The sequence below is a fragment of the Rhinatrema bivittatum genome, chromosome 7 (genome assembly GCF_901001135.1).
Source record: "Rhinatrema bivittatum chromosome 7, aRhiBiv1.1, whole genome shotgun sequence".
NCBI classification, from domain to species: Eukaryota; Metazoa; Chordata; class Amphibia; order Gymnophiona; family Rhinatrematidae; genus Rhinatrema; species Rhinatrema bivittatum.
Genome location: NC_042621.1, coordinates 10,943,270 through 10,964,783, shown reverse-complemented (window position 1 = coordinate 10,964,783; position 21,514 = coordinate 10,943,270). Strand labels below are relative to the sequence as shown.

The following is a 21,514-nucleotide window of genomic DNA, read 5'->3' as shown; positions in this document are numbered from 1 at the left end:
TGCTCCATATACTTAGGGAGCATGGAAAAATGTAGCTTCGAGAAGACGTCCCTGCCGTTCCTAGGCTACATAGTCTCTGCAGCTGGCTTTCGAATGGATCCTGAGAAAGTGGCGGCTATTAAGAATTGGCCCCGGCCAAGGGGTCTTAAAGCGTTGAAAAGCTTCCTCGGCTTTTCCAATTTCTACCATCACTTTATTCCCATTTACTCTCGTATTGTGGCCCCGTTAACTGCCCTCACCCAAAAGGGGGCTAACGCGATGGATTGGCCTTCTTCCGCCTGTCAAGCCTTTGAGGCCCTTAAAGAAGCCTTCTTGTTAGACACCTGCCTTCGTCATCCGGATCCCAGCCGGCCCTTCGTGGTGGAAGTTGATGCCTCCAATGTGGCCCTGGGGGCTGTACTGAGTCAGTACTCTGATTCTGGACAGCTGTTGCCCTGTTCATATTTCTCAAGGAAATTCTCCCCGGCAGAGAGCAACTACTGTGTTGGTGACAAAGAGTTGCTAGCCGTGAAACTTGCCCTGGAGGAATGGAGACAGTGGTTGGAAAGAGCCAACCATCCGGTTACGATTTACACCGATCACAAAAACCTAGCATTTTTGAAGCAAGCCCAAAGCTTGAATCCAAGACAAGCCCAGTGGTCGCTGTTTTTTGACCGGTTTGACTTTACGTTACACTACCGACCCGGCTTGAAGAACGTTCGAGCTGATGCGCTCTCGCGCTCCTCTGAGGTCGAAGAGACTCCTGATACACCCCAATATATCTTGGACCCTGAAAAAGTAAGTCTTGCTGCAACCTCAGTGTCCTCCCAAGGGAAGACTGTCATTCCACGTCGCTCCCGGAGAGCAGTTCTCGCTTGGGCCCATGACTCCCTCACTGGGGGCCATGCTGGTTGGAAAGGGACTTTAGACTAACCGGTTCTACTGGTGGCCAACGGTGAGATAAGACGTTCAAGCTTTTGTGGTCTCATGCCCTACCTGTGCTGTTCAAAAGCCGCTCATCGGGAAGCCCAGGGGCCTGTTGCAACCACTGCCCATCTTGGTGGAGCCTTGGACACACATCTCCACCGATTTTGTCGTGGACCTTCCTGCCTCAGGAGGTAATTCGGTCATTTGGGTAACCGTGGACCAATTTTCCAAGATGGCGCACTTTCTCCCTTTGCCTAAGCTACCTTCTGCACCTGACCTGGCCGGCCTGTTCGCCCGGCCTGTTCGCCCGGCATATCTTTAGACTTCACGGTCTCCCGCAGGATATAGTCTCCGATTGAGGACCACAGTTTACAGCTCGTTATTGGAAAGCCCTATGCAAACGCTTCAATGTGCAACTTAGTCTTTCGTCAGCGTTCCATCCTCAAAGTAATGGGCAAACGGAACGAACCAATCGAACCTTGAAGACTTTTCTTCATGCCTTCGTGAACGAACGACAAGATAATTGAGCTAAGTTACTCCTGTGGGTGGAGTTCTCGTATAATAATCACACGCATGCTGCTACTGGAAGTTCGCCATTCCTTGTTGTTTATGGGAAGCAACTTCGTCTGCCCCTACCTTCGCCTGAACCTAGTGCACTCCCGGCAGTGCAACTCTCAGCTCGCCAGCTTCGTTCCTTGTGGATCTCTACCCAGGAAAAGATCCATAAAGCCTCCCTGTCCACCAAGAAGTGGGCAGATAAGCATCGTCAGCCAGCACCCATCTTCCTCCCAGGAGACCGTGTCTGGCTTAGCACCAGAAATCTACAGCTACGTATTCCGTCTAGAAGACTAGCTCCGAAATTCTGTGGGCCTTTTCGAATTGCCGAACGAGTGGGAGCAGTCTCCTACCGTCTGCGCTTACCCTCCTCCATGCGCATACATGACGTGTTCCATGTGTCATTGCTGAAGCCTCTTGCTACTGTCCTAATCTGGTTCCAGTTACCTGTCCTGATCCACAACCTGCCTAAGTCCCAGCAGCCGGGCCCCCCCGGGCTCCTCCCAGGGGGGCTTCGGCTTTCAAGGGTGAAGCCACCTAAGTCCCAGCGGTTGGGCTCCTATGGGCTCCTCCCGGGGGAGTACCAGCTTCCAGGGTGAAGAGCATCTACGTCCTGCCTGAACATTTGCCTCCCGGCCTGCTATTCATTAGAGACATTGACCACCTTTCCCAGTCTCCAGCAGGTCGGCCCAAGGGTCCACTAAATAGAGACTCCCTTAACAAGCAGTCTAATGATAGCATCAAACCTCATCTGAATGTAACCCAATAATGTTAGAATTTGTAGGGGAGCACAAATATATTCATTTAAGCTCTGGCGTTCCTAGATTGCTGGCCTCTGGTATTCTGTTTAGTTAAGAAAAGCATCCTTGTCTGCAAAATTTTTTTTAGAACAGATCGATTATATCGCTTGGTTCTGGGCTGCTCGTATGAGTCATCAGTCCTTGAAGGTTTATTTTACTCTTCTGTTTAGCTCGGTTGCTAAAGAATCACTACAGACTTTTTATTCCAAAGAATGGGAAGCTGACATTTGATATGAAATTAGGTTTCCAAGAGGAAAAAAGGAAAATCCACAAAAGAAAGCAACCCATGCTTGACAGTTTGTTAACCGGTTTTGTGTTACACTTCCATTATGAAGACTTAAATTAAGGCTTAAGCCTCCAGTGAGGACATTTTGCTGAAGAATAGTATAAAGCATTCCTTATTGGAAGGTACGCAAGCTAAAACAGATTATTTTAAAACACCTTTGAGTACTGTAGATAACAGGTCTAAACTACTCTATAAACTCACCTTCCACATTTCTGGAAGCAATGTGAATGTGTCCATACATTTAGTAAAATTAGATCCTGAGGGTTTTGCCTTGAGCTTTGAATCCAACATAAAAAACCATCCAGGCAGAATTCATCACAGACCCTCCTCCTGACACCACCATTCCTCTTTCATTACGCTCTTTCCCAGAGTTATTCAATATAACCACCAGTAAATTTTCAGCATTTAATAATATCACCCCCTGTGTTGCGCGTCCGGGCCTACTCACCCTTGCAGCACTGCTCCCGGACCCGGACCATCTTCGCTCGTGGCTGTGGGCAGCTGCCTACGCCCCCAAGCGCCTGCTGCCTCCTCGGCTGTTCCTGACTCCTCTGCGGACCTCCTCAGCTCCCGGCGAGTCTTCCCGCGTGGCCTGTGGGGAGATGCCGTTGACCGGCCTTTTGCGGACCTTGGCTTAGGCGCGCACGCGCTTCCCATACATTTCAAGGGACCGCGGCGGAAAACTAGCCCACGGACCCGGATGATGACATCATCAGGCCCTGGTATATAAGGCAGGACCTGCCACTAGTTACTAGCCTTGGCAACAGGTCTCCACTTTTGATCGTGTGCTTTGTTGCCCATCGTTCCTGGTTCCTTATCCTGACTTCGTTCCTGGTTCCTGATCCTGACTCCGTTCCTGGTTCCTGCTCCTGACCCGTACCTTGGTTCCTTCCTTGTCTTGCTGGACTTACTCTTTGGCTTTGACCTTTGCTACGTTGGACTACGCTCTGGACTGACTCTATGGCTTTGACCTTTGCTACGCTGGACTACGCTCTGGACTGACTCTCTGGTTTTGACCCTTGCTACGTTGGACTATGCTCTGGACTGACTCTCTGGCTTTGACCCTTGCTACGTTGGACTTTGTATCTTGCCTTGCTCAGCTGCCTGCCCTGACTCCAGCCTGTCTTCGACCACTCCTTCAGTATCTCCCTGGACTTGGCCTCTTAGGCTTTGGCCTTCTTCTACCTGGGCACCCCCTGTCCTTGCCCTGTTCCTGTTGGTGCCCGGGTCTCCAGATCCTTGCCTTGTACAGACCTACACCGGTCCCTTGATACCTCTGCTGGTCCTCGGCAATCCTTGTGTCTCATCTACCAGGAGTCGTCACATGGAGGACCGCCTAAGGCCAGCCGGCCCTGGCACCCAAGGGCTCAACCTGCGGGGAACGAGGGCTGGTATTGGTGAAGCTCCAGTTGGTCTCCGTCTCCTAGTCAGCTCCGCATCCCGACAGTGGGGACCCATAGAGCTTGCCCTACGGGTTGTGTCAACCCCACCTCGGGCCAAGGATTCACCACCAGCGCAACAGGTTGCCAAGGCCATGAACTTGGCAGAGCCTTCCGCCCTCCAGGCCATTCCGGGCCTGGCTCTGTAGATCCAGCAGCGGTTTCTAGAGGCACTGGCCTCCTCCGTTGAGCGTCTCCATGCTCGACTGGCTACCCATGCTTTGACTACTGCACCGAATCCTGCACCAGCCCGCTCACCATCCGCACCCTCGCCCTCTAGGGCTCTGTTGGCCCTACCTGCTCCAACTCACTTCAACGGGGACTCTCGACTCTGCAGAGGGTTTATTAATCAGTGCTATATGCAATTTGCTCTACAGCCTTCCATCTTTCATAATGAACTCACAAAGGTTACCTTCATTCTCTCTCATTTGGAAGGCAAGGTGCAGGCATGGGCTTCTCCCTTGTGGGAACATTCGGACTCACTTCTTCAAGAGCTATTGCATTTCGTGACTGTCTTCCGTCAGACATTCAAAGACCCAGGGAGGCAAGCTGTAGCTAGTACCAGTCTTCTACATCTGAGGCAGAGTCAGTGGACTCTTAATGACTACACTATTGAATTTCGGACCCTTGCCACAGAATTGGCTTGGCAAGAAGATTGCCTTCGAGCCATTTACTTGGATGGTCTCTCATCTCAATTAAAGGATGAACTCGCAGCCTGCGAGTTACCCTCCTCTTTAAAGGATCTTAATACTCTGGCAGTCTGCATTGACCAGCACAACAGGAGCGTCACCATGAAGTTCGGACACCCTGACGTCTTGCTGCGGAGCGTTCCCGTTCTCCACCTGCAGCAGGGCCCGCAACCAGCGGAGTCCTGCCATCAACCAAGATGGAAGAACCCATGCAGCTGGGTCGAGGATGCCTTACTCCAGAGGAGCGCCTTAGACTGAGGCATTCGGGTCTATGCCTGTATTGTGGGGCTTCTGGCTACTGCCTCCTGTCTTGTCCTGTCCGTCTGGGAAAATCCCGGGCCTAAGTTCAGTGGGAGTCCTGAACTTGGGCGCTACTGCTCCGGCCCCTCAATTGTCTCTGCCAGTAACCTTGTCTTGGGGCTTTTGCTCTTTCCCATCAAGAGCAGGTGGGGGCGTCCAGGTAAAGATAGGCCGAAGCCTGAGAAGCCAGGTCTGTAGGAGACAAGGGGAGTGCAAGGCAAGTTGGAGTCAGGGCAGGTGGCAGGAAGGCACAGTACCAGGAGCAAAGAAGAGGTCAGAGCCAGGAGATGGATCAGACGTAGTCCAGACGAAGCGGAGTCAATACCAGAGAATCAGTCCAAGTGTAGTCCAAGGTGAAAAAGGGGTCAATACCAGAGAATCAGTCCAAGCGTAGTCCAGGTGATATAGGGATCAATACCAGAGAATCAGTTTGAGCGTAGTCCAGGCGATGCAGGGGTCAATACCAGAGAATCAGTCCGAGCATAGTCCAAGGTGAAGCAGGGGTCAATACCAGAGAATCAGTCCGAAGAGACGAGGAGCAGACAAGGGAACACACAGGAACAGGAACCAGGAACAATGACAGGAACAGGAGACAGGAACAGGAACCAGGAATGAGCAATGAGTACACGAGCAATCGTGGAGACCTGTTGCCAAGGCAGGGAACAAGTGGCTGGCCCCTGCCTTTTATACAGAGGCCCAGCTTCCTGGCCGTAGAAGGACGGCGTTCTGAAAGAACTAAAAAATGAAATTTCAGACATATTTCAATTAATTTGTAACCTATCATTAAAATCATCCAATGTACCTGAAGATTGGAAGATGGCCAATGTAACCCCGATATTTGAAAAAGGGATCCAGGGGTGATCCTTACTTCGGTGCCAGAAAAAATCATGGAAACTCCTCAGGGAGCTGTACTTGGACAGGTGCTTTTTAATATATTTATAAATGATCTGGAAAGGGGTATGACGAGTGATGTGTTCAAATTTGCAGATGACACAAAATTATGCAGAGTACTTAAATCTCAAGCAGATTGTGATGAATTTTAGGAGGACCTTGCGAGACTGGAAGATTGGGCTTCCAAATGGCAGATGAAATTTAACTTGCACAAGTGCAAAGTGATGCACATAGGGAAAAATAACGCATGCTGTAGTTACACAATGTTAGCTTCTATCTTAGGAGTTACCACCCAGGAAAGAGATCTAGGCATCATAGTGGATAATACATAGAAATCATCGGCTCAGTGTGCTGTGGTGATCAAAAAAAGCCAACAGAATGTTAGTAATTAAGAACATGCCATACTGGGTCAGACCAAAGCCCAGCATCCTGTTTCCAACAGTGGCCAGCAGAAATTACAAGGCCCCACTGGGAGTTGAACTCATGACCTCTGGCTTACAAGGCCAGTAATCTAACCCTTGAGCTATGGAGCCCTATTAAAAGTAATGGCAAATAAAATAGAGGATGTCATAATGCCTCTGTATCACTCCATGGTACGACTACACTTTGAATACTGCGTGTAGTTCTAGTCACCACATCTCAAAAAGGATATAGCTGCACTAGAGGAAGTGCAGAGAAGGGCAACTAAAATGATAAGGGGCATGGAACAGCTGCCCTATGAGGAAAGTCTAAAGAAGTTAGGGCTCATCAGTTTGGAGAAAAGACAACTGAGGGGGGATATGATAGAAGTCCACAAAATCATGAAAGGACTTGAACAAGTTAATGTAAATCGGTTATTTACTCTCTCAGATAATAGAAGGGCTGGAGGCACTCCAAGAAGTTAGCAAGTAGGCTCATTTAAAACAAATTGAAGAAAATTATTTTTCACTCAGCACATAGTTAATCTCCGGAATGCACTGCCAGAGGATGTGGTTACGGCAGTTAGTGTAACTGGGTTTAAAAAAGGTTCCTAGAGGAAAATTCCATAAATTGCTATTGCGGTAATTAATAAGCAATAGCAGCTTGTGATTTATCTAATGTTTGGATACTTGCCAGGTACTTGTGACTTGGATTGGCCTCTGTTGGAAACAGGATACTGGGCTTGATGGACTCTTGGTCTGACCCAGTATGGCATTTCTTATGTTCTATTGTCATTTTTTGCCATCACTATTATGTTACTCAAGCTGTGGACCAGCCACCTGCTCTCTAGTCCTTTTTACTCCACTGTGGCAGGATCTGGCTCTTGGCTTCCCTGGATGTCTTGGCCACACCGTTTGGTTCCCAAACCACATGCCGTCGTTTTCGAGGAGCCCAGTGATGATCATGTCTTTGTCCTCAACGCTGAACTTTAAAGCACGAAGACAGGTCCACCCTGCTGCCCGGCTGCCAGATGAACGGGGGTGCCACTTCCACTTCCGGACACATGTTTCTTTTCTCCTCTCATTCCCACCTCTGCTCCCATCCCTTCCTCCTCCTCCCCCCCCCCCCCCCCCCTCTGTCTATCCCTATCCTGCTGTCTCATCTCACCACACTCGCCTACCTATCCCCTTCCCCCCGCCTCCTTCTATCCCTTCCCTCCTCCCTATCTCTACTCCTGTCTCTGTCCTTACTCCTACTCCTCCTCCTACCACTCCTGCCCTGCTCCTCCCTCCTCCGCTTCTCCCTCCTCCCTCTCCTCTCACCTCTTCTCTCTCCCCATGCCTCTCATGCTTCGTCTTCTCCAGATCTTCACTCCACACCACCACCACTCCTCTTCACCACCACCACTCCTCATCAACAGACAAACTGGACAAACTTACAAAACCTTCCACACACACAGATAAAGACAAGAGACAAAGGGAAAGATAAACAGATGATAAGAAACAACAGGCCAGCAGACCTCAGAAATTGCTATGAACCTCCTCTAAACTCCTGCCACTGCTGCTGCTGCTCAGGTCTCCTCCATTTGCCCCAGACCCTCCTCTCCTCTCTCTCCCACGTCCGACACACCCTCAGAGAGGCAGCTGCAGGAAACCGGTATGTACAAACAAAGAAAATGACGCGCCATGCGTAAAATGATGCACACCGGGATAAATTATCGCTAGTAGCGCAAATTAGCCACGCGATCTGATTTATCAGAAATTTGCCTAACCACGCCCTTTTTTTTTAATCGCAAACACTAACGTGCCGTATTTCCGCTTTATTTTTAGCAATTTGATGAATCTAGGCCTAAGATTGTTACCCAATGTGGCTGGAAATGTCACCACTGCTGCCTTGTCCTCCTGCGCTTCTGGGATCCTTGTTGCAGCCTCTACAAGGCACTTCCACCCAGGTTCCGGTCTCAGTTTCCTGGGACTGTAGCACATATGTTCCAGTCAATGAATGCCAGTCTATGGACAATACCCAATGTGAGAGATGCCAGCTGGTGAAATCCCTCAGGTAAGGGAGCTGAGGGAGGAGGTGGCCAAGCTCACAGGGAAAGAACATTTGGAGTTAAACCCAAAACAAAAACAATTTATATTTTCCAGATAAGGGATTTCCAGTTAGTCATGGGTCAGCCAACAAACAGGAACAAACCTTAAGAGGCCTTGGAAGCCGCATTTCATGAGACTGATTTTACTTTTTCATGTTGGGTTTTTTTTTTGTTTTTTTTTTTTACACAAGGATTCGGAGAAAGAGCCTAGGACCGTACATTTTCTGATTTCTCTCCTTCTCCCTCTGCCCCTGCAAATCAATCAGGTGCCAAGAAGAACCCAGGGACTGGGAGAAGAGGGTGGGGCGCTGCAGCTCCCGTCCTCGTCTTCCAGCTGATGACGTATGGTTGCTTAGGATGGGTCCACTTCACAAAAAAAGCCCTCTCGGTGGCAAATCTGGATTTTGCCCTGGTCACCAGCACTGCTGCCTCGAGCAGCCATTCAGTGGAGTCAGGCGGCCATCACTCATGCCCAGGAAACGGCAGGAGAGGATGGGAGAGGCCAGAAGAGCCTCTCATTTAAGGACAGGAAGGCTGGAGATTGAAGGGTATTTTCTGAAACAGCAGGCAAAGGGGGGGGGGGGGGGCAGGCAAGGTCACCCCGCAAATGGCAACTCTAGCCAAGGCTTCGCAAGTCCATTCTATTTGTGGCAAAGACATAGGGGGAAATTGTCCCAAAGCTTGAAGGAGTGGCAGCTTATTAAACTCTGAGAATGTCACAACATGATGGACGAGGAAGCGCGTCTTGACAACACTGAGGTCTTTGTGGCTCTGACTGTCTGCGTCTGGTCCGGCAAGCAGCAGGATTCTCGCTGCCCAGGCCAGTTCCTGCATGAAGGTACAGTACAACTTTGCTGGCAGGTAAAATCTAATGATTAGATATCCTTTAGCTATCTGATGGCAGCCGAGGAAGGCTGCACGTCCGTTGGGGTTTTTTTTTTTTCTTCTCTGCCAATTAACTTTCTCGTACAATGCGGGCTGATCCCCTAAGGCAGACTCTGCTTTGGCTGGAATGTATTCCCACCGGAGTCTCAGCATCCCAGTTTTATCGTGGCAAGGCACAGATGGAAAGGGACAACATAAGCATGATATAATTCAGAGAGAGGAAAAGTAATAATAATAACAACAATCAAAGCTTTTCAAGGCTTGCCCCCCCCCCCCCCCCCCTTGAGGAAAAAAGAGCTGGAGAAACCTCAGCCAGCAAGCTCCAGAAGGCTACCCTTTTCTGGGCTGCCTGACAACCTCTTTTTCGATCAGCTTTGGAGGACTGCTTCCCCATCATGGGGGTGGTATATTTGCTGCACTGCAACCACAGATAAGAAATTCTCTGACACATGGGTGTGAGCGCCATCCACCTTGATGGAAGGAGGAATGTATGTTCAAGGCAGAAGGAATTCTAGGCAGCAGCTGCTGCCCCCTTTAAAAGACAGTGGGCCGCATTTTCCAGGTTTATAAGCATGAAGAAAAATACTTTTAAAAAAATGTCATGCTCAAGACTGGGATAGTTTTACCATTTAGGGGGAGATGTACATTCAGGAAACAGCCAAACTGAGCAAGGAAACTAGCCAATAGTTATTTTCTGGTGTCTATATCTCTCACCCAGGAAAATGATTGGTGTTTCTAGATTTCAGGGTATAGCTTGCACCCCCAGTGCTTTTGATCCAATAAGTGACAGCTACATTTAGCAACTCAAATGTGCATTTTGCAAGTGAAAGCAGGGCTAAAGTTTCCTTCATGTCATTCATAATGAGGGATAATATTATGGGGTGAATGTAAAAAGCGCGGTGAGGGGAGGCAATGGTTTGACAGGTTGTGCAGAAAGGTAAATATTACATATGTAACACACAGGAACTAGGCTTGATGACTTTCAAACTTGGGCCAGTTCAGCCGGGGACACCTCAGTGGAGAGCGGGCTGGATTTATTCTGGGTGGAACTTCTTGTTAGGAGACTGGAGACCTCTCTTGAGCACATCACTATTGCAGCCGTGAGAATTATCTTGTAAAGTGCTGTGGACACTGAGGGGAGCAATAGTAATCAGCTAGGGGTGCCCCAGTGGCAGTAACATCGCTTGCGCAGAGTGGATGGAAGGCTGCATGTTGATAAACAGATTATGGAGCGGTGGACGGATGATAAGTAGGTGGAGAGGGTGCAGACTTTCTTGCTGAGCTAAACTCTTGGGTTTTTTGGAGACCATCAACCAACTTTCTATTAGCCTGGTGATTACATTATCTGCTGATATAATCAGGGCAAGCGTTTCATTAAGACTTACTGAATCGTCTCCCACCTATGAAAAAAGACATTTTAGAAAGTCCCTCTTTTAAACGAATCAACATCATAATTTTCACTGGAGCTGTGAGAACAAAGCAGATCGGGGGACTGCTGGAGTCTAGGGGTTAGTGCCACAACAATAATATTCTCTCTTCGGGAGGTAAGTGCCAATTTTCTGTATCCTGCGAGAATTCGAGTTAAGCTTACAATTTCTGTGAGCAATTATCTAAATAAGAAATGCACTAATTGCAGTCAGATAGTGTGTTCTCCCCAGTGTCATTACGTCCCCCATCCTGCTGTTTATTTGGCTAAAGAAAAGGGAAATCCACTTCTTTGTTACCTGTACTGGGGACTTCCAGAGGTCAAATGTACAGTACCACAATGACTTTCATGTATGGGTTTTGACTCCTCTTTGAGGTACTTATGTGTATAATATACAGCACAGCCCCCCAGTTTTCTGCAGCAGCTCAGGAGGAGATTCTGCAGGAAAAGTCAGAAATTTCTGCAGCACATTGACATTATTTAAGAAGGAAATTGATGCTAATCTATTTTACTCTATAAAAATAACGTTGCTTATGTGTTTGAGTAATTTATTTTGTTCTTTTTTTAGTTTTTTTTTGGGGGGGGGGAGGGCAGCAGGGGAAAATGGGTCTTACTGATTGATGCAGGGAAGGGGGATCGGCGTGAGAATGGGATCAGAGAGAGAGCAAAGAAAAGGGGATTTTGAGGATGGGAGAGTAGAAGGGGGAAGGCGGGATGATGGGGACAGGGGGAAGGAGGATTTCCTTTTCTCACTCCTGTTCCCCCATCTGCTGCTGATGCTGGCCATAATCACTCACTCTCTCTCTCTCTCTTTCACACACTCACCACCTCCCCACTCCTCCCTCCCGCTTGTCACTCCCCTCTCACCCTTCTCTTTCCTCCCTCCCTCCTGCAGTCCTGGGCCCCTGGCAGGGTTTGAACCGCGCAGCGATCAGAGGCGGGAGCGGTTCAAGCCAGGAGTCCAATCGCGGGCAGCAGAGGAGGGGGATCGGCGTGCGGAGGTGGGGGGGGGTGTGAGGAGTGCAGGCCCGCACGTGCCCCCCGATATCCCACGGGGAGCGACCTCATTCTGGATATACGGCGGCTCTGGTGGAGCGGCAGTAACCCCTTTATTCCGCAAGAAGGCAGCGCGCAATAGTGCGTCGGACACTCGGGGCCAAAAAAAAAAAAAAAAAAAAAAGGGCTGGGAAACTTGGGTCTGATCCGCAAATGCAAGCACTTTCAGGCAAAAGTCCTGCGTTTATGCAGTCGTTTTTGCTTGCTTGTAGGGCATTTCCACCTCTACTTTCTTAATGTTGCAAGAAATGAAATCTTTGCTTAAAAAAGTATTGGTTCGAAACTGCAAGCCGACTACATTTTAGGAGGTGGGCTCTCAGTTATCGGAATTTTGCTTAAAACCTCACTTTTGCCTAAGCTGAGTTCTGTCCTTTTTCTAACCTCCGCCAGCCACTCCCTTCCACTTCTTTCCTCTACCATTCCCCTAGCCTCCCCCACTCCCTCCCACTTTCCTCTACCCTTCCCCTAGCCTCCCCCACTCCCTCCCCCTTTCCTCTACCCTTCCCTAGCCTCCTCCACTCCCTCCCACTTTCCCCTAGCCTCCCCCACTCCCTCCCCCTTTCCTCTACCCTTGCCCTAGCCTCCTCCACTCCATTCTTTCCTCTACCCTTCCCCTAGCCTCCTCCACTCCTCCCACTTCTTTACCCTTCCCCTACCCTCCTCCACTCCCTCCCACTTCTTTCCTCTACCCCTTCCCCTAGCCTCCTCCACCTTCTTTACCCTTCCCATACCCTCCCACACTCCCACCCACTTCTTTCCTCTACCCTTCCCCTAGCCTACACCACTCCCTCCCAGTTTCTCTACCCTTCCCCTACTCTCCTCCACTCCACTCCCACGTTTTTCCTCTACCCTTCCCCTAGCCTCCTCCACCCCCTCCCACTCCTTTACTCTACCCTACCCCTAGCCTCCACCACTCCACTCTCACTTTTTCCTCTACCCTACTCTCCTCCACTCCCTCCCATTTCTTTCCTCTACCCTTCCTCTAGCCTCCACCACTCACTTCCACTTCTTTCCTCTACCCTTCCCCTACTCTCCTCCACTCCCTTCCACTTTCCTACCCTTCCCCTACACTCCTCCACTCCCTTCCACTTTCCTCTACCCTTCCCCTACCCTCCTCCCTTCCACTTCTTTCCTCTACCCTTCCCCTAGCCTCCACCACTCCCCTTCCACTTCTTTCCTCTACCCTTCACCTAGCCTTCTCCACTCCCTCCCACTTTTTCCTCTACCCTTCCCCTAGCCTTGCTACTCCCTTTCTATCCTCTACCCTTCCCCTAGCCTCCTCCACTCCCCTCACTTTCCTCTACCCTTCCCCTAGCCTTGCCACTCCCCCTTTCTATCCTCTACCCTTCCCCTAGCCTCCTCCACTCCCTCCATTTTTCCTCTTCCCTTCCCCTAGCCTCTCCACTCCTCCCTTCTTTCTTCTACCCTTCCCCTAGCCTCCTCCACTCCCCTCCCCTCACTACCCTTCCCCTAGCCTCTACCCTCCCACTTCTTTCCTTTACCCTTCCCCTAGCCTCCAGCCACTCCCTCCCACTTCTTTCCTCTACCCTTTCCCTAGCCTCCGCCACTCACTCCTTCTTCTTTCCTCTACCCTTCCCCTGATCCTCCGCCACTCCCTCCCTCTTCTTTCCTCTACCCTTCCTCTGGCCTCCACCACTCCCTCCCTCTTCTTTCCTCTACCCTTCCCCTAGCCTCCACCCTCTCGCTTCTTTCCTCTACCCTTTGCTTAGCCTCCAGCCACTCTCCTTTTTTTTAAATTTTATTTTTTAAATTTTCAACAATATATAAGCAAGAACACTTCCAGAAAAATGTTGAAAGTGTACATACAATTCCTGTCATATAACATATAATCATTGTAATCTCATTAACTTATAATGTACCTTTTCACCAATTTAGGTATTCTTATGTTTGTTTGTTTGTTTATTTATTTATTTATTTGAAATCTTTTCTATAGTGTCGATAAGTAAATACCATCGAAATGGTTTACATGTTGGCACATAAATTAAGGTGATTGAGTGCTTACTATAGTACATTCTAACAGGTGCCGCAAAAGGTTCGGTTACAATATATCAAAAGAACTAGCAATCAATTGAAAAGTGAAGCAGGTCATGCCCAGGTGTGCTTTTACGGTACTAATCACTGGTCAAATTCTTATGTTGGGGGAAAAGAACATAGGGAGATTATAATATAATCATTCTAAGAAACAGGCTTAATGTGAGTTCTGCTTCACTCTTAATCTTTAGGGATCTACGACCTAGATGTTAAGTGGAGATAGGGTAGCTATATTCCTTGCATTAATGAATGATTTTAATTGTTCAGGAAAAAAGAAAATAAACGACTCATTTTGTGAACAAATCAGTCATTTGCACAGATACCTTATTCAAAAGGAAAATCCTAAAGATATTATCTGAGGTTTCAATATAAGAAACTCACGCTTTCTCTCCTGCGTTACTCATGTAAAAAGCAGGACACACCAGAATTTCTTGTGCACAGAAGCTAGCTGAGATATTTTTGAAGTATCTCCGCATAACTTCACTGAGATCTCTTTCCATTGAAAAAGTGACTAGGAGAGTTGCACGATCATAAACTTCTAAAGAAGAATTCTCCAAAAATTGAGTCAAATTTTCAATCCCCTCAGGTTGGTTTTGGAGCTTTCTCATTTTTGTGGAAACAGGCAGAAACAATTTACTCACAGGTGGAAGCTTGTCTTCGTCAGTCTTTAAAATTTCCTTGAAATATTTTCTTAAGGTAATATATAATTCCTCTCCCATAACTTTCGGGAAATTTAAGGAGCGAAGATTAAGATGCCTATTGTAATTCTCCAAGTATTCTACTCTTCTTAACATGTAATTAGACTCCTTTATTAACTTTACATTACATTCTTGTATTTTTTGAGAAGAGAGTTCACCTTTCTCCAAACGTGAGTAAATCTGTACAAGCTGACCATCAAATTTTCCTTCCATATTCAGTCTTTTGTCAAGGTATCCCATTTTTATCCCTTGTTCTCTCATAATGGAGCCAGCTACCAGATCCCATAGCGCGTCCAGCATGACCACCACCGGCTTAGGTGGAATAAAAAATTACTCACCTCCACTCTTCAGGAGGGATCCTCTACCTCCGTTGCTGGCCTCATAGAAATTGACTCCAGTTCTCGGCGCACATCCAAGTTGTCGCTCGGGTTGAAGCAATAGGAAAAATCTCCTCTCTGAAGTCGGCAGCATCCATCGTCTGCAGGGGAGAGTTGGGCTGTACAAGTGACTCTCCTCTCTGGCCCCCACCTTCCTGATGACTCTCGGCGACGTCATCACCCTGCGTCCTCGGAAAGAGAGGAGCTCCAGCTGATCTCAGGGCCGACAGTGGATGTAGATCCGGGGGACTAAGTGTGACCTCCCCAGGTAGCTCCACTGCTCCCTCAGCGGAGCCAACAGCAGGGCGTTGTCTCGGTGGGGTAAGAGTAAACCTTCTCCTTTCTTTTAGCCAGCATTTCTTCAAAAAGGAAACTTCAAACGGAGACAGCGTTTACAGGTCCTGGCTCATGCCGCCATCTTGTTCCCCCTCACCACTCCCTCCTTCTTTCCTCTAACCTTCCCTTAGCGTCCGCCACTCCCTCCCACTTCTTTCCTCTATCCTTCCTCTAGCCTCCGCCACTCCCTCCCTCTTCTTTCCTCTATCCTCCCTCTAGCCTCCGCCATTCCCTCCCTCTTCTTGTTGTGATTCTGCCCGCAGCTGGAGCTAGGGGCACTCTCTCACCTTTATTTTTTCTCCTTCTTCAGCAGTCCGGAGGCTGCCGACGTCCCTGCTGTGCAACTGGAGCTGCCTTGGTGCAGCCGTTGCGGCCCGGAGGTCACAGACATTCCTGCTGCCATGCCTTACGTGGTCAAGAGCCCGCTGACAGCGTTCTCATGCGGCGCCGAGGCCGCCTTCGTTTCTTCAAGTGGCTGGGAGGCTGCCAACGTTACCGCCGCCGTCTGCGGCGGGAGGCCAATGCTACTTAGGTCTCCATACGTCCAGGAGGCTGCCGACTGCTTTCTCTAAGTGGCTGGGAGGCCACTGACCTCACCGCCGCAGTCTGCGGTGGGAAGCCACTGCTACCCAGGTCTTCACACGGTCCGGAGTCCGCTGGACTTACCTTGTTCCCTCCGTGGGGAGGGGCCTTCATCCTGGGCCATTCCTGCAGCAGGAAGCTGCATTCAGTCCTCCTTCATGCGGCAGGGAAGCCGCCTCCCACGTCAGGAGGACGTGGGAGGCGGCTTCAAGGCCTGGTTCTGCTCCTGCTTCGTCTTCAGTGGCAGGGACACTGCTCTCCAAGGTCCTGCCCCTTCTTCCTTAGGCATGGGGCTGCGCCTCCTCTTCTTATTTAAAGGGCCAGCATGGCAGACGTCTTCCTGTGATGTCATTATGGGAGTCTCCTCTTTAGCCCTATAAAGAGGGCCTGTCTTCATTGCTTTGTTGCCTTCGCAAGGAGCCAGTCCTCCTTAGGACTTCTCTTCCATCTTGCTTCTCGTTGGCACTCTGTTCCATGTTGGAATTCCATGTCTTCGTCTTCATCGTGGTCTCTTGTCTGACCCTGCGTCTTCGTCTCATCAGTTCCAGTCGGATCCTGTGTCTTCTTCATCCAGATCCTGATGTTCCTCTCGTCAGTTCCAGTGTCCTGATGTTCCTTCGTCCTTCTCCTCAGATCTGCTGAAGTTCCGTTCTTCAGATCTTCTGGACTTCCGATGTCTTCTCATCCTGATCTTCAAGTATACGGATGTCCTTCGCTATGGCAGCGTAACCTCCAAGGATCCCGGCCTTTAATCCATCGTGCTTCAGGTTCCACACTTCGAGTTCGCTCGAGCCCCTTGCCAAGCCTTTTACTCTGAGTCCCTGGGATCCTGAGCTCTTTCTCCTTTCCTGAATCCTGTCCGGGTCTTCAGAGTCCCTTGCATTTGCCTCAGCCTATACGAATGAACTCTACCTAACACCTGTTCCTTTGGGGTGATCTGTCCCTTGCCTTGACTGGCTGTGGAAGGTGTGCCTCGGTGCGGGCCTCGCCTGAGTCTTCGTTTGATTCTTCAATCAACCTGTGCAGAGAACCACTAGTATGGTCCGCGACCAGCCCTGACTGGTTGTGTAGGGCATGCCCATGGCATGGGCCGCGACCAGCCTTGATTGGCTGTGTAGGGCGCGTGACATGGCAGTATCTACTCAGTATTCTTCAAGCAACTTGTGACACTTTTGGAGTCCGTCTCTTCATGTATCCTGATTCTTCATGTGAAGCCCTCACGTATTCAGAGTCTTCGTGTCAATTCTTTAAGTATCCTGAGTTTTGTCTCAATCTTCAAGTCTTTGTCTCAGCCTTCAAGTATTTGAATCTTTGTGTGAAGCCCTCACGTATCCTGAGTCTTTGTCTTCGTCTGATGTCTTCGCTCTTCAGCCTCTGTCCGTCCTGTTGCATTTGCTGTTCCGTATGGCAGGTCCAAAAGAGATATCGAGTGGTCGGAGGGCTACCCCAGAGACCAATATTGCATTGCTGGGTCTCTTTGATGCGATCAGGTTTGGCAGAGGCCAGGGTCCTGCATCTTCAGCCTGTACTTGGACACTCCTTGCCTGCCTTGGTGCTTCCCGGAGCTCCTCTGCGGTTGCGTCATGGCCAAGGGTACACAAAATCTCCAGAGATGGGACTGCCTCAAGCATTCCCACAACACTTATTTCCTCTACTCTTCCCCTAGCCTCCGCCACTCCCTTCCACTTTTTTCATCTAGCCTTCCATTGGCCTCCTCCACTCCCTCCCACTTCTTTCCTCTACACTTCCCCTGGCTTCCACTACTCCCTCCTACTTCTTTCCTCTACCCTTCCCCTAGCCTTTGCCACGCCCTCTCAATTCTTTCCTCTTCCCTTCCCCTAGCCTCCACCACTCCCTACCTTTTTTCCTCTACCCTTCCCCTAGCCTCAGCCACTCCCTTCCTCTTCTTTCCTCTACCCTTCTGTTGCATTCGTGCCTATTCTCGCCCTCGCTCCACCCTCTCTACCTTTGTGGTGACTCCCTTCGGCTCAGACGGACAGATGCAGCCCCGGCTTCTCCCATTTTCTTGGTCCCGGAATCCCCGGGATGGCTTGACGCTATGGATCCACCATGTTCCTGATGACGTAAGGGCGCGCGCTCCAGACTTTGTACCAGCAAGGGCACGAACCTCGGGGGCGTCCCCCCATAGTGACGTCATCCGTTTTCAATTTAAATGGTCTTTGTTTGCTAACTACAAACGAGTTAGCAAGGAACTCCAACAGGACTTGCTTCGGCAGTCCACGCTACTTGCAACTACGTTCCGAGTTAGCTAGGGGAAATTTTTCTCCACTGCTCGGCCTTTTCAAACTTACCAGGAGTACCTGCTCCTCGGGGGCTCCGTTCTCTCTTCTTGATTTCAGATTGTTGGACGGGATCCGGTACTCGCTCCTCGAGGGCCTACATTCCCGAAGACTCAGAAGACTACTATTGCCTGGAGGCGATCGCAGACGTGAACACAGTGAGTCCTATTACAGACAGGAACCGGTGGTAGTCGCTCCACGAGGGCCTATGTTCCTAATACCTTTCTCAGACTCTCTTCTTCCTCAGAAGATATCACATACCTATATCTTATGGATTACTATTACATATTAACAGATAGGAACCGATACTCGCTCCACGAGGGCCTATATGCCTAAATCTCTTCTAGCCTCTCTTCTATTCCATAAGCCATCCCATACACAGTTATTGTGAGTTCTATTTCAGACTGCCTATAGGATCCAGTATTTATTTATTTATTTATTGTTTTTGTTATACCGAGTTTCATGATAGGCATCACATCAACCCGGTTTACAAATAACAAGGAGTGTAAAGCATAACGTAACGTAAAAAACAATATTTTCAATAAGAGCCTTGAACTTTAAATACAGTGAATCAGAAAAAGGGAGAGGGAAAGTTACAAAAAACAAGGAAAATAAACTTGGGATGGAAGGGGAGAAATTGAACAGCACAATATTTACATTTCAGCCTATTGATACATTAGAATAGCAAGTGAAAAAATAAGACTATGAAACGGTACATAGGTAATCAAATGAATAAATATGACAGTTGTGAATGGTAATAGTATGATAAATATTCAGCAGGAATTAGTGAGAGAGGGTTTGAGGTTGGTTGATTCGTGTTTACATTCCATTATTGCATACGAGTTAGTGCTAGTGAGAGGAGGTTTAGTGCTAGTGAGAGGAGTACTCACCTGCGGCTCCTGTTCCTGAATACTGAAGACTCTCTGTTGCATAAGAAGACATTACAGATATCTACAATTGTGAGTGTATCATCTACCACTAGTTATGCCCAGCATACCCTGTCTACTCACTACCTATAGTCTCTCCTTACAGCTCAGCAACTCAGAGATCATAGTTCCAGTATCAGAGGGACTTCAGCCCTGCCGGGCAAATCAACTCACTACTGCCACCTCTGGTGGTTCTACTTCCAGTCTAATAAAGAACTATGTGTCTTTGTCTCAATACTCCAGTCTAGCCGGTGATCCCTCTCAGGATCTCCACTTGAGGGCGCTGTCATCTGCCATCAGCCCAGGGATTCCTCTGGGGAAGCAAAGCACTAACAGATTGCTACTCCTTAGCAAGATCCATAACAGATTGCTAAACTCCTCCTCCTACAGGAGCCAAGCCTATCAGACTGCTATCTCCTCCCCTTGGGAGGAGCTGATCGATACCAGATCGCTCATTCCGCCCTCCTGGCGGGGTAAGCGCTAGCAGATTGCTAACTCCGCAGCCTAATTCATAACAGATTGCTAATTCCGCCCCCCTGGCGGGGTGATCGCTAACTCCATGAATCCGGCTATATACCAGTAGTATTGAGAAGATTTGGAGAATTCAACTTCTTTGAATTCGGCCTTCAAGAAAAGAAATTGGACAAGCCTAAAATTCAGTGACTTCAGCGTCCAAGAGAAGCATTAGAAAAGCAGTACTCCTTGGGATTCAGCTAAAGGTATTTGAAGTTGTGGCCCATGGACCCGGCTCATCTTTCTGCCTTGCAGGCTATTCCAGGCTTAGCTCAATGCCTTTCAGAACAGCAAGAAACCCTGGAGAAACTTACTGCAGTTTTTCACCAGCTTCATACGCAGAAGACTCAAAGCACAGCTTCTATACAAGAAGTCCAGTTACCAGAGATAACTTTAAAGTCAGCTGGCCTCCTCCACTCCCTCCCACTTCTTTCCTCTACACTTCTCCTGGCTTCCACTACTCCCTCCTACTTCTTTCCTCTACCCTTCCCCTAGCCTCCGCCACTCCCTCCCTATACCCTCCCCCTAGCCTCCACCACTCCCTCCCTATACCCTTCCCCTAGCCTCCGCCACTCCCTCCCACTGGCCTCCTCCACTCCCTCCCACTTCTTTCCTCTTCCCTTCCCCTAGCCGGAGAACTCCAGAAGACTCGAGGCTTTTTGAATCAGTGTAGCTTACAATTCGCCATCAAATTTAAAACTCTAGCAGCAGAGCTTCGCTGGGACCCTAGATGTCTGAGGACACTTTTTTGCAGAGGCCTGTACACCCGTATAAAGGACGAGCTGGCTGCTCGTCAGACACCTGTCTCGCTGGAAGAATTAATATCCTTAGCCACTCGGATTAACTGGCGGCTCCGAGACAAGGTAAAGGAACCCCGGCCTAAGGTGTTACCTGGATTGAAACAAACCAGTGCTCCTGCACTTCGAGGGGGTAAAGCACCTCCTGCTGTGGAGAAGAAGGAACCGAAGGAACCTGGTCACGGACACTTGACTTCTAAAGAGAGAAGATATAAGAGGAAGAGCGGCCTCTCCATGTACTGCGGTCAGCCAGGTCATGATGTTTTTGCTTGCCCTATTCGTCCGGGAAACGGACAAGCCTGAGTCCCACGGGAGGACTGTTCTTGGGCTATACAGCAATATCTCCTCCACACTCTCGTCCAGCCTTAGTCAACCCTGAACCAGTGACGGTTCGAATCTCTGCCCTGAAGGACTCAGGGGCAGGAGACAACTCTAATTTCAGATGTTTTGTGGAATACCTGAGGAGTCCATGTGGTAAATTTGAAGATCCACTATTATATCACAATTTGAAGTGGGCCTTGGATGATTCTTTTTACCACCACTTCTTTTGAGGATCTTATCAACATTACCAGCAGTTTTCTTATTACCTGCTGTTTTACATAGCGGTCGCTATGTGCTCCATAGCTAGGTGGCGCTCTACATCCTTAATGTTTTCCTGGACTACAAAATTGAGATATTCACCACGTTCTATCCACTCGGAAGTCATGCTGAAGAACTTCAGCACTGTTGATTCCAAAGAGGAAGAGGATATCTCTCATTACCAGCCTGACTTTCTGCTTCTGCTGGTGCCATCATCAGTTCTAAAGAAGAAGACATCTCTAGCTACCAGCGTTCGCATTTGGTTTATTCGGAAGTCGTGCCCGCAAGCCTATGGTACTGTAGATTCCGAAGAAGAAGATTTCTTTCATTATCAACTTTACGTTTTGTTCATTCGGAAGTCGTGCCTGCAAGTCTATGGCACTGTTGATTCTGAAGAAGAAGATATCTCACTATCAACTTACGTTGGCTCACTTGGAAGTCGTGCCATAAAGCCTATGGCACTGTTTGATTCCGAAGAAGAAGATATCTCTATCGACTTAACGTTTGGTTGCTCGGAGGTCGTGCTAGAGGTTTACAGCACTGCTGATTCCGAAGATGAAGATATCCCCAACCATCAGCCTAATTGCCTTGCTGGTATTGCCATCATCTCTCTTCCAGCATCCTGCGGAA

The 21,514-nt window shown here is 49.0% G+C and overlaps 1 non-coding gene across 1 annotated transcript; it reads right to left on the bottom strand.

Moving 5' to 3' along the window:
* Positions 1 to 6,326: 6,326 nt before the first annotated feature.
* On the bottom strand, positions 6,327 to 6,399 carry TRNAT-UGU. The gene has a single exon. It is a non-coding gene; the product is annotated as a tRNA-Thr (tRNA).
* Between the last annotated feature and the right edge of the window lie 15,115 nt (positions 6,400 to 21,514).